The sequence below is a fragment of the Fukomys damarensis genome, unplaced genomic scaffold (genome assembly GCF_012274545.1).
Source record: "Fukomys damarensis isolate Sample0158 unplaced genomic scaffold, DMR_v1.0_HiC HiC_scaffold_27, whole genome shotgun sequence".
Classification (NCBI taxonomy): domain Eukaryota; kingdom Metazoa; phylum Chordata; class Mammalia; order Rodentia; family Bathyergidae; genus Fukomys; species Fukomys damarensis.
Genome location: NW_022900939.1, coordinates 45,710,431 through 45,721,780, shown reverse-complemented (window position 1 = coordinate 45,721,780; position 11,350 = coordinate 45,710,431). Strand labels below are relative to the sequence as shown.

Below are 11,350 nucleotides of genomic sequence, written 5' to 3'. Positions count from 1 at the left end.
AAACTCCAACAGTATATTTCACAGAACTAGAGAAAACAATCCAAAAATTCATTTGGAATCAGAAGATACCTAGAATAGCAAAAGTAATTCTAGGCAACAGAGACATGGCAGTGGGGGGTGTCACAATCCCCAACTTGAAACTATACTACAAAGCCACTGTGATAAAAACTACATGGTACTGAAAAAGAAACAAAGCCAGGGGTCAGTGGAATAGGTTAGAAGATGTAGAAACAACTCCAGACATACTCAGCTATCTCATCTTTGACAAAGGAGCCAACCAACCTCACTGCAGGAAAGATAGCCTCTTTAATAAATGGTATTGGAAAAACTGGATTTCAACTTGCAAAAGATTAAAACTAGACCCATACCTTTCACCATGCACTAAACCATAATCAAAGTGGATTAAAGATCTAAATATCAAAACAGAAACACTAAGCTTGCTGAAAGATATGTTGGGTAGACCTCTTGAAGATATTAGTATAGGAAAAAACTTTATAAACAAATCCCTAGGAACAAAAAGAACCAACAATTGGTTTCTCATCCTTTTTAAAAAGCTTCTGCATAGCAAGAGAAACCACCAACGGAGCTAAGGGACAGCCTACAATGTGGAAAAAAAATTTTACCAGCTGTTCCTCGGACAAAGGTCTATCTAGAATATGTAAAGAACTCAAAATACCAGACCCCCCAAATATAAAAATCCAATTCAAAAATGGGCATCTGAAATGAACAGACATTTCTCAGACAAACAAGTAAAAGCAGCAAATAAGCATATGAAAAATATTCAATGTCACTGGTCATGTGAGAGATGCAGATGAAAACACTGATATTCCACCTCACCTCAGAAAGAATGGCTGCTATCAAGAAATCAATAACAAATGCTGGCAGGGTTGTGGGGAGAAAGGAACCCTTCTTCATTGTTGGTGGAGTGCAGACTGGTGCAACCATTGTGAAAATCAATACGGAGATACCTCAAACAACTAGGATTAGAGGTTCCATTTGACCCAGCCATCCCCCTGTTGGGTATCTTCCCAAAAGAATTAAAAGAATCATACCACAGTGATATATACTCACCCATGTTTATAGTGGCACAGTTTTTAATAGCTGAAACTTGGAAACAGCCCAATTGCCCATGAACAGGAGACTTAATAAAGAAGATTTTTTTTTATAAACTGGAGTACTATTCAGTCATAAAGAACAAGGAACTAGAGATATTTATAGCTAAGTGGATGCACATTGAGGCCATACAGTTAAGTGAAATTAATATTGTGTAATAGGAAGAAAAGGTCTAAAGGAGTAGAGAAAGTGGTAGGGGTAGGGGGAAGGTAAGAAGGGAAAAGAAAAAATATGAGAAAAGTAAAAACATGGAAACAAAGTCATCTTTATAAATTGAGAAGGGTGGAGGGGGTGAGAGAAGGGCAGAGGATACATCATGTAAAGGTACAAGATCCCAATGATGAATGTAACTGTACTGTATACCTAAATTTTACCACTAAACTTAATGGGAAAAAATATATACATATACAGAGAGATATTTGCCTATAATTTAAATTGGCTTATGGATATATGTTATTAAAGTTAAAGTCAAACTTTTTTTCCCTTGGTTGCTGGCTGATGCAAATGTCAAGATTAACTTTACAAATGTAATGTGTACTGTTGTCTATATACAAAAACAAAAAAATTTTATTGGTTACAAATAATATATTAATTGTTAGTCTGGTTTTTACAAGTTATTAAAAAAGAATTGTCAAAATAAGATTTGGACAGACTGCTAAATGGTGAATGTGCTTGGTGACTAAAGGAGCAGCTGCCCAGAAAACAATTATCTTGGCCTTTGTTCACTAATGGGAGCCCCAATAATTTTCAAGGCCTTATGGGAGACACACCCCAATAAATATTGCTTAAATATGTTATTATAAAATGTTTACATTGGTTATATCGAAGAGTTAAGTTCTAAATATGTTATTGTGATACTTATTATTATTATTATTCTGTTGTATTCATTCCTTCTGATTGTACAAACCTTCCAACATACTGTTTCTGATAATAACCTCATTTTGATTCAGGTATTTGTCTTTCTCGTACACTCCAGCTACTTGTTATAACAGGTACATTTACAGGCTGATATATTTTCTTATAGCATCCTATCAAAAGAACACAATTTGGGTAAGAGGTTTTTTTGTGTTTTTGGAGGGGAATGAGTACATTTAACAATGGCTATCTTATGCTAAGATGCACATTTAAGTGTATTGAAAAGATACTATCACCATGATTGTCATGCTAAAATATTATGTGTAGTTCTCGATTTAAAGCTTTTTCTGTTAGCATTCTACAGGGATTCAACCACTAGAACACCATGATTGTTAAAAATAACAGTCTTCTAGCTTTATTTTTATTCCAAAATGCTTAATATCCACGTAAAATTATAATAGTTAAGTTCATACTCTTATTATAAAGCTAATGTTATTGCTCTTCTCTTCTGGATGTTCAACAGTTAAAATTTAGAGACGAGAACTAGAAAGATACCTGGGCTAAAAAGACAGCAAATATTTTGGCCCTGGTCCTCCAAGGTCAACTGCAACAACAAAATCATCTAGGACAGGAAGGAGTCTTTTCCACAAGACCTTACATCTTTGGTGAGTCAACCAGCCTCCTGAGCAGGGAGATTGGTGGATACCAAAACAGTAAGAATTAACAAGAAAGTGTGACAAAGGAATGTCACCTGGAGGGAAAAAATCTTCCATGGTTTCACAGAAAGCAACGTAGTCAAGCAAGGCCATGACTGACACTGACAGAGGAGCCGAGAGGCTCTCTGCATGGTTCCTAGATAGTGCCTGAGGAGACTTAATTGACCTTGATAAATAGCAATAGGTTGCCAGGAGTAGTGGTGCATGCCTGTAATCTTAGCACTCAGGAGGCTGAGGCAGGAGGGTCGCTGTGAGCTCAAGACCAGCCTGGGCTACATAGTGAGTTCCGGGTCAGTCTCAACAACAGAGTGAAACTCTGTCTCAAAAAAACAAACCAAAAAAAAAAAAAAAAAAAAAAAAAAAAAAAAAAAAAAAGCAAGAGGTTAATTTTATTTAATATAGGTCTCACTATTACTTAGTCTTAAACACTCAGTGGAAAAGTATAACTAAAAGATACATTTATTCTTGCCTATAGGCAAGCAGTCATACAGATAATATCAACAACAGATGTGCTAGCCCCCACTGGGCTCCCACGGCCCTTAATCTACGCCCTCTTCCAGAGCTGACATCTGCTCACGATGCTCGCTTTGCATCCTTTCCCCATCTATTCGCTCACTCAGGGACATTACTGCTAGATTCCGGTTTACACGTCAGTGCTGAAAGGAGGAAACTGCGCGCTCATCCCCCAGGAAGGCCCCATCCTCATGGGGCTTAGACACAGTGAGCGACATCAAGAGTCTACACACACTGCCCTCTCTGCATAACACAGAGGCTTATTTCCAGTTTTCCTTTGATACCTGTTTCTCTGCCGTGGAAACAAAAAGTGATAATCAGAGGAAAACCAGGCTGCACGCTGAGGCACACACCACAGCCAGGTCGGTGGGACGCCTTGAAGATGCCAGCCCCGCCAGCCTTGAGACTTCCAGAATGCTGAGGACTAAGTGTCTACAGTCTAAGCGCCCAAAATGAACGAAGGCCCTTCTGAAACTTGCTGTGAGGTATGGAAGTTTTCTAGCAATTTCCAAGGAATCTGCCTCATCAGTGACAGCAGTTAGCCAGCCAGTGATAAGAGTGCCTGAAGAACCAGCCGTCTGTGCCGACAGTCGCTGGCTTGTTCACCAGCAGAGTCTGCCTTGCCCCGAGTACTGTCTCAGTGCTCAGTGCCCAGGGTCGACCTTCCCAGTACCGAGAAGCGTGGTTATTTTTCCATGAAAGACTTCGTGTGCCCAAGCTCACAGATCCAGGCAAGGAGGAAGCCGACCTTCCTTCCGACTCTGACTGTGCCGAGGCCCGCGTGGTCCACACTGCGCTTCCTGACCGGTGGTGACAATCTGCGCCTCCGATCGCCTGAACTCACTGAAGCCTATTATGGATGCACAAGGACTGTCGCCCGCCTGGTCATAACTGACGAGTCTCTTGTGCCATCGAGGAGATTTATTAATTTCCCCTAAGTAGGGTAGCGTGAGTGGAATGATAAGTTCTCAGTACATGGAGACTCGGGGGAAACAGAACTCGTTTAGAAGTGGCCTCCCAGAGCCAGAGACCCAAGGTCACTTACTCCCAAAGCCGAGTGACCCGGGGAGCTGCCCGCTCCTGCGCGTCCTCTGCCCCTCTGTCTCCAAGCACACCCTGGAGGAGCATCTGGCTGCCTGGGCTCAGCCCCATCTGCCTGGCCCCTGGTGGCCGAGGCGTCTTCGGAGGTCAGCACCGGAGCCCACCCCGCACAGGCTGGGGGGTGGGAGAGACCGAGGTCCTCCTGCTGCACAGCCGCTGACGCGAGGCCCCAGAAGCGCGCCAGGCCTGACAGGCAGCTGCGGGAGAGAACGACAGGGGGCAGGCAGGGGGACGCCCGAGCTCTGCGGCCTGCGTCCGGCCCACCCCTCTCGCCCACACCGCAGCCACCCTGATCTCCTGCTCACCCCAGCCCAGTCGGGCCTCCTCCTCACTCTCGGGGCACCAGCAGGGTCCTCAGGCGTCCACCAGGACCTCACACACCTCTCCACTCTGCCCGGCGCACACCCGGCTGCTCCGGTCCCTGCCTCGCCCGGCCCCCTAACCCTGGTCATCTCCCCCGTAACAGTGAGCGGCTGCTGACGCCACAGGATGTCAGTTTACTGCGTTCGCCTTCTGCCTTTCTCGGAGGACACAGACTAAATCCCACAGGTCGGAATTCCTCCTTAGTGTGCCTTCCGCACCGGAGCAGCACTTAGCGCCTCGCACTCACCAGTAAAGTGCTGTCCAGTGGATGAGCTCGCCATCTGTTACGTGAGGCATAATCCACCCCATTCCCCAGCCTGCGAGTTCCCAAACACTTCTAAAATGATCTCCACCTTCTCCACTCATGCTGCCCTTGCGTGTATGTGAGTAGGGCGTTTTATTTGACTCAAGATAAATTCAGTACAGTTGAAAAAAGTGAAATTCAAGAAGTGTCACTTTTCCTTTTAATAAAACCTGACACCAAAGCAGATGGGTTTGTTCAGCTGTGGGAATCTTGCCAAAGCACGGGACTCTGTGGCGCTGCTCCTCCCACGGTAGCTTCCTGTTATCAGCAGGGACCTCAGCTGGGTCAGAGGCCGCAAGTCTTCACCGCAAAGTGAGCACCGGCCTCTGTGACACACATCTGAGCTATGCAGAGCCTTCTCGTTCGTGTTCAGGTTCTCAGCTGCGAGCCGGGGTGGGTTGGCAGAAACAGAGCACAAAGTGAGCCGTGTCCTACACACATTTAGGATTTAAACAGTAGTCTAAAAATGGAGTGCCTGATTTGGCTGTGTTTCTTGGCTCTGTCCCTGGGGTTAATGTGGAATCTTAAAAAGTGAGGGCTGTTGTGAAATAATTTATATGAAATAACTATCTTTAATGTCTCAGTAGAGATGAACAGTTAGGTCTAGTAAAATTTACTGCCCAGGTAAATGTATTCTTTATATTATTCCTCAGCCCTTTCCCTATTAATTGGTGTTAATGGCCATAAGGAGTCAAGATAACTCCTCACATCCAATGCACATTCAGGATATCTTGGCACAATTCTAGGGTTTCTATGCTTCTGGAGATAAATATTTCAGTAATTTTCATGTCAAACCTTTTCTTTACTTACACCCTTAACCTCTGGACACACTTCATGGAATTACATTTGAGTTAAATAGTAGATGCTGCTTTCAAGAGCGAGAGCATTTTAACACGTTCCAGACAATTACATGATGGCATGTATCCATAACTCACAGTGAGAAATCCATCTCAACCGTTCCACAGTATTTAGGTGTCTGCACCAGAAGATACTGAACATCTAGTGGCTTATTATCATTGAAAACTTTTGTGTGCAACAGTCATCTGATTTTCCTAATTCTCCACGAGAACATTTCTTTCATTAAAATATTATTTTGTATAGCTGTGCCTCATAAAATAATATTTCATTTCAGAAAAAGGCACTTTCAAATTAAGAATAAAAGTCTCTTCAAGTTATAAAGTACTTTGGCAAACCTTCCACAAAAAAAGACACTGTGCTAATATAGAACATTACTATCTCAGTGTTATTTCATAATGTCCTACATAATTTTTTGCTGTACTAAGAAAAAGTAAAACTTAAAAAAGATCCACCATGTACAGAAAGAACAACTGGACATCTTAAATTCCTATAACAGAATGAGCAGTTCAGACTTGTTTGAAAAACTACAGTGTGTAGCTTGTACCTAAAGCTCCTAGGATTTTCTTCTCATTACTGAGTGTTCTTTGGAGCATTAAGTATTGTAAGCATAAACCAAAAGGGAAACTTTCTAGGGTATTTTAAAGCAAGTACATGAAAAGTTATTAAACTTGGTCCAGTTACGAGGCACACTGAAATCACATTTTTATCTTGACTTCTTTACCCCCAGATATTACCAAAATGACATCTATGAAATTCCCACAAAAACAGTAGACAAGAGAGCTGATCTAAAAGAAGGATGAAAAACATAAAATGGAAAGAAAGAGGATGGAAGGAAATGTCTAGGATAATAAGGAACAGAAATCCAAAATGACAGTTGTTCAAAATTCCTAGAAAGCAACTGGTCCAAAATGGATGGAGAAAACAAAAGGAAATCTATGTTCTGGAGGTGGGTATGTGATGCCCTATCCAGAAGAAGTTTTTCTCTCTGCACAAGCAGTTTGGGGAGGAATTAGGGGTTGAACGGTAGAAAACAGAAACGGTAACTGCAGGAAGCACACGTGTATGAGAAGTGTAATCCATGGTGTGGCTTAGTGTGAATAACCAGCTGTGCATAATAAACAAACACAGATCATCAATGGAACTAAAAGGGTGCTGGCCTGTGAGCCATGGGAGGCTGTTATCTGAGTGTGTGAGCGGCACTGGAGGAAAGGAAAGAAATTCCGTCTTCCCTAGCAGAAACGCAATTGCTGTTTAAAGCTGAAAAACAAAATTTTAAGAAACTTGTTATCTACAATCATAAACGTAAATAACAAAAGAATCATGAAAGAATTGACAGTACTTGTTCTAGGAGAGCAAAAATCCAAAGCGAGAGGTACGCGAAGTCCCTTTTTACCTCGGGCTAGTAATACTATTTGAAATATATGCGTTAAGATAAATTTTTAAGACTTTTTATAAAGATAAGTAGGAAAAGCCCCGTGGGGAGAGGCACGTGTGAACACTGTGCACCAACTGAAGAGATCGCACTTCCCAGGTGCCCGGGTATGTGAGCCCAGGCCCCGGGCTTGATGCTGACCAAATCAGGAGCAGCCGTGGTCTGGTAGAGGATAAAGGGTTCATTCTGTCAGCTGTGCAGCGATGGAGGGGCCCATCTTCCTCAAGTCGCCACCCTGGGCACAGGTGTGTTGGGGTCTCCTCCAGCAGGGAGCGGGGGGCGGGGGGCCAGGAGGGAGGAGCCCGGCCCCACAGCAGACGTGCCCAGGCTTGTTTGGCTTCTCCTGGGCCCAGCCCTGTCCTCCTCCCTTGTGGAGAAGAAACAGGACTTCAGCCTCTGGCCAGGCCTTGGGTCCACCCCTGGGAGGGAGGTGGGGTGGCTGCGGACGCCCTGAACTGAGGCAGTCAGAGAAGCAACTCATCTGTGGAGGAAAAAATGTAACTTTCTCCCTGCAATATTGGACACAAAGCTTCACACCAGCGACTTTCTTTTTTCATTTTCAAACAGGGTCTTACTGCTGAGTGGCAGACTGGGCTCAAACTTGTGACCTCCTACCTCAGCCTGACAGAGCTGAGATCACAGGTGTGAACCCCACACCCAACTAACGTCTACCTTTAAAGTTCCATTTTGCTCTTGCTGTGAGTTCGAGACCAGCCTGGACTACAGAGTGAGTTCCAGGTCAGTCTCAACTACACAGTGAGACCCTGTCTCAAAAAATCCAAACCATACAAAAAAAGAAGCTCCATTTTGCTGTGCTGGTTACATGATTTAGATCTATTAAGACAGTATACTATTTCAATGGGCTAATTTAAAATTTCAAACCAAACTTGAATTCCTCCTAAGAGATGAGGAGAAGGACAAGGAAAGAGGATATACAGAAAATTCAGTTGTGTTCAATTCGTCCCCCCACAGTGAGTGCAACCTTTATGTCCTGCAAATGTGTGCTAATAAGGATTAAAATAAGAAATAAAAGGGAAGAAAAGATCACTCCAAAAATTTTTGTAAGTAAACTTGAATTCCTAGGATGACCTAAACTGGTCATGATATAGGACGTGTGGTTCAGCTGGAAACTTTATTTTGGTGTTTTGTGGTCCAGGGAACTGAACCCAGGGTCTCTGCCCCGAGCTGTGTCTCCAGCCCGCTTGTCTTTTATGCTGAGACAGTTGCAATGGGCCAGGCTGGCTGCCTCAGCCTCCCAGCTTGCTGGGTGGACTCGAGCCACTGGGCGGGTCTTCTGTTTCTTCCCAGTGAGCTTTGGTAGTTTGCCACTTCAGAGGGATTTGCATACACCCTAAATTTTTAAAGTTATTGGATCAAAATCATCCGTAAATCCTGTGTTACCATTTTTTTAAAGGAACTGTGGTGCTGTCCCTTATTTAAATGTCTAATATTGGTATGTTATCTTTTCTCCCCCATCCTGGCCACAGGTTTATCAGTTTTATTGATCTTTGAAAAGAAGTATGTATTTCATTGGTTTTCCTTTTTTTTTTTTCCTGCTGTTTTTAACTCCTCCTATTTTCACTATTTTCTTCTTTATGTTAACTTAAGGCCTAAACTGCTCTTCTGTTCAAGTTTTTTAAGACTGAACCTCAATGCTCCCCTTTCCGATCTTTATTTAAGGCCTCTGTTTTACATCAGAGGGATGTGACAGGGACTCCCTATGTAACCCAGGCTGGTCTCAAACTCATGGCGATCCTCCTGCCTCAGGCTTCAGAGTGCTGGGTCACAGGCGCAAGTGCCACCACGCCTGGCTTTGCTCTTTGGTTTCCAAGATTTAGCTATTGCAAGTTGTGCTGCTATAAACATGGGTGTTCTTTTCAATAGAAGCATTTCCTGCTATCATTTTCCCAACAATTGATGTTTGGACTGCACCAAAAGAACCCATTATGCTATGTTTCTATTTCATGAAGTCCAAGTTATTTTGTAACCTTATGATGTGTCCCTTGATCCATGTTGCAGTATATTGTTTAATTTTTAAATATTTCTCCAAATATTTCTTTGTTTTACTGATTTCCATTTGAATTTTGTTTTGGCTGGAAAACATATGTGGCATTATTTTATTTTAATCCAGTTAAGTTAGAGATTTGTGCTCTGGCCTAGAATATGATCAACCTTGAAAGGAACATGTATTCTGCTGCCGTTATGTGGAGTTTTCCACAAATATCGAAGAGGCCAAGCTGGTTTTGCTCATGGTCCCACGGAGCCCCAGCCCAGTCAGGTGGTCCTCACGCCACTCGAACACTTTCTGCTCTGCTTGTTCTGCAGATTATTAAGAGCAGGGCTGTGGATTTCCATGTGCTCCTTTCCCTTCTTCCAGGGTTTCCCTCAGGCATTTAGATCTCTTATGAGGAACACATACGGGTATGATTATCAGCTCTTCTCCATGAATTGGCCCTATTACTTTTTTCCTTTTTTAAAGAGAATTTTGTTTTGTTTGGGGACAGGGTCTCACTATGTGGTTCAAGCTGGCCTCAAACTCACTATGTAGGCCAGGCTGGTCTCGAACTCACAGCGATCCTCCTGCCTCAGCCTCCTGAGTGCTGGGATCACAGGCGTGCGCCACCACGCCCGGCTTACCCTATTGTTTTTATGTAACATCCTTCCTTATTTCTGGTGATAATCCATGTAAGTCCTGTTTGCCTGTACTGACACAACCTCGCCTGCTTTCTTTAATCGCGTGATACTGCACTGCTTCCTATTCTTTGCGTTTAACCAACTGACGTCATTGTACTTTGTCCTCAGAGCACCTCCCAGCCAGGCACCGTTATCACCCAGGGTACATGTGAGGGAGCTGAGTGGCAGCCCCACCCCACGTACCCCTCTCCACCCAGCCTGCTTCCAGGGCACCCCGTCTTCTGATGCTGCTTCCCATGTGTCTGGATTTTAATATTTTTAGTGCCAGTTTTTATTGTTTACCATCCAAAGTAAATAAAGTACCAAAAATAATTCGTATTTTTCCCCTATCACCACCAAAGGAGACAGTAAAGCTTTAACGTTTTGCATAAGGAACATTTAAATATTTAAACATTTTTCAGCTCACTGAATTGGCTCAGCATAAGGCACCGAGCCTGAACTCTGCCTTGTTTCTCTTGCCTGTCAACTACGTTCTGCTTTGCTTGATTGGTAATTTGGTTATGGACAGGTCATGGAGTGAGGCCAAGCTCAGACATTCCTGCAATTTCTCTGAGGGAGGAAGCCGCAGCACAGCCACCACCACGGCTGCAAGTCAGCCAGTTATGTCACAGGACAGAGGCTCTCCGGATAGGGCTGTGTCTAGGCCAGCCTTGTCTCTGCCCCGACTCTGAACACGTGGTGGCGAGCCATCGTGGGCCTAAACTAGCACAGGTGTGGTAAGCTCTGCCCAGAATCCCCTTCCGGAGGGCAGAGAAGGGACGAAATTGTCTCTTCCCACAGTGCCCCCGGCGGAAATTTCCAGAAGAACTCAGCTAAGAGTTCCTGAACTTGCACCTGGGCAGCGCTGCTGCATCCACCTGACTGCGGGGACACAACCTTCGGCCTGAGCGTGTATCACGCCTGCCCCAGCCGGAGACCAAGGACGCTGCACAGGCCTGGGAGGCGCGGCCCGAGCCCTCGTCCACACACCTGGCTTGACTGCCGCTCCTTCTGGTGCAGAATCTGTCATCTTGCAGATGCATTTGCACTTTTTAAAAATACAGCCAAACACATTTTCCTTCCAAACAGTGATTTTCTTTTTTAAACTATCAAAGGTATTTGACTAACACTTTCACGGACTTACCATTACCCGGGCACTAGTTTGGGAATCTTTACTTAAAATGAGAATCGTTTCCTTCTGTAAAGTGGGCACAGAAGTTAGCACTGGAAACAAACGCCTGCACCTATAATTTCATAGATTGTTTCAGCTCATTATCCACAACGTAGGCAACATTACTTTATTTTGTGTACTCTCAGAAAAGGGTGAACAGTAATTCTCCGCACTATCTTAAGAGCTTGGAGCCCAGAGCGAGCAGCTGGCGCGGGCAGGAGAGCTTTGTAATGGAAGCCACCCAGACACCC

At 44.0% G+C, this 11,350-nt stretch overlaps 1 long non-coding RNA gene across 4 annotated transcripts in view; it reads right to left on the bottom strand.

Annotated features, from left to right (window-relative positions):
* Positions 1-5,056: 5,056 nt before the first annotated feature.
* Positions 5,057-11,350, bottom strand: part of LOC104857808 — a 61,345-nt gene continuing 55,051 nt past the window's right edge. For all 4 annotated transcript variants that reach the window (XR_778985.2, XR_778986.2, XR_002025141.2 and 1 more), the window contains exon 7: positions 5,057-5,346. This is a non-coding gene — a long non-coding RNA (uncharacterized LOC104857808). The remainder of the gene's footprint in view (positions 5,347-11,350) is intronic.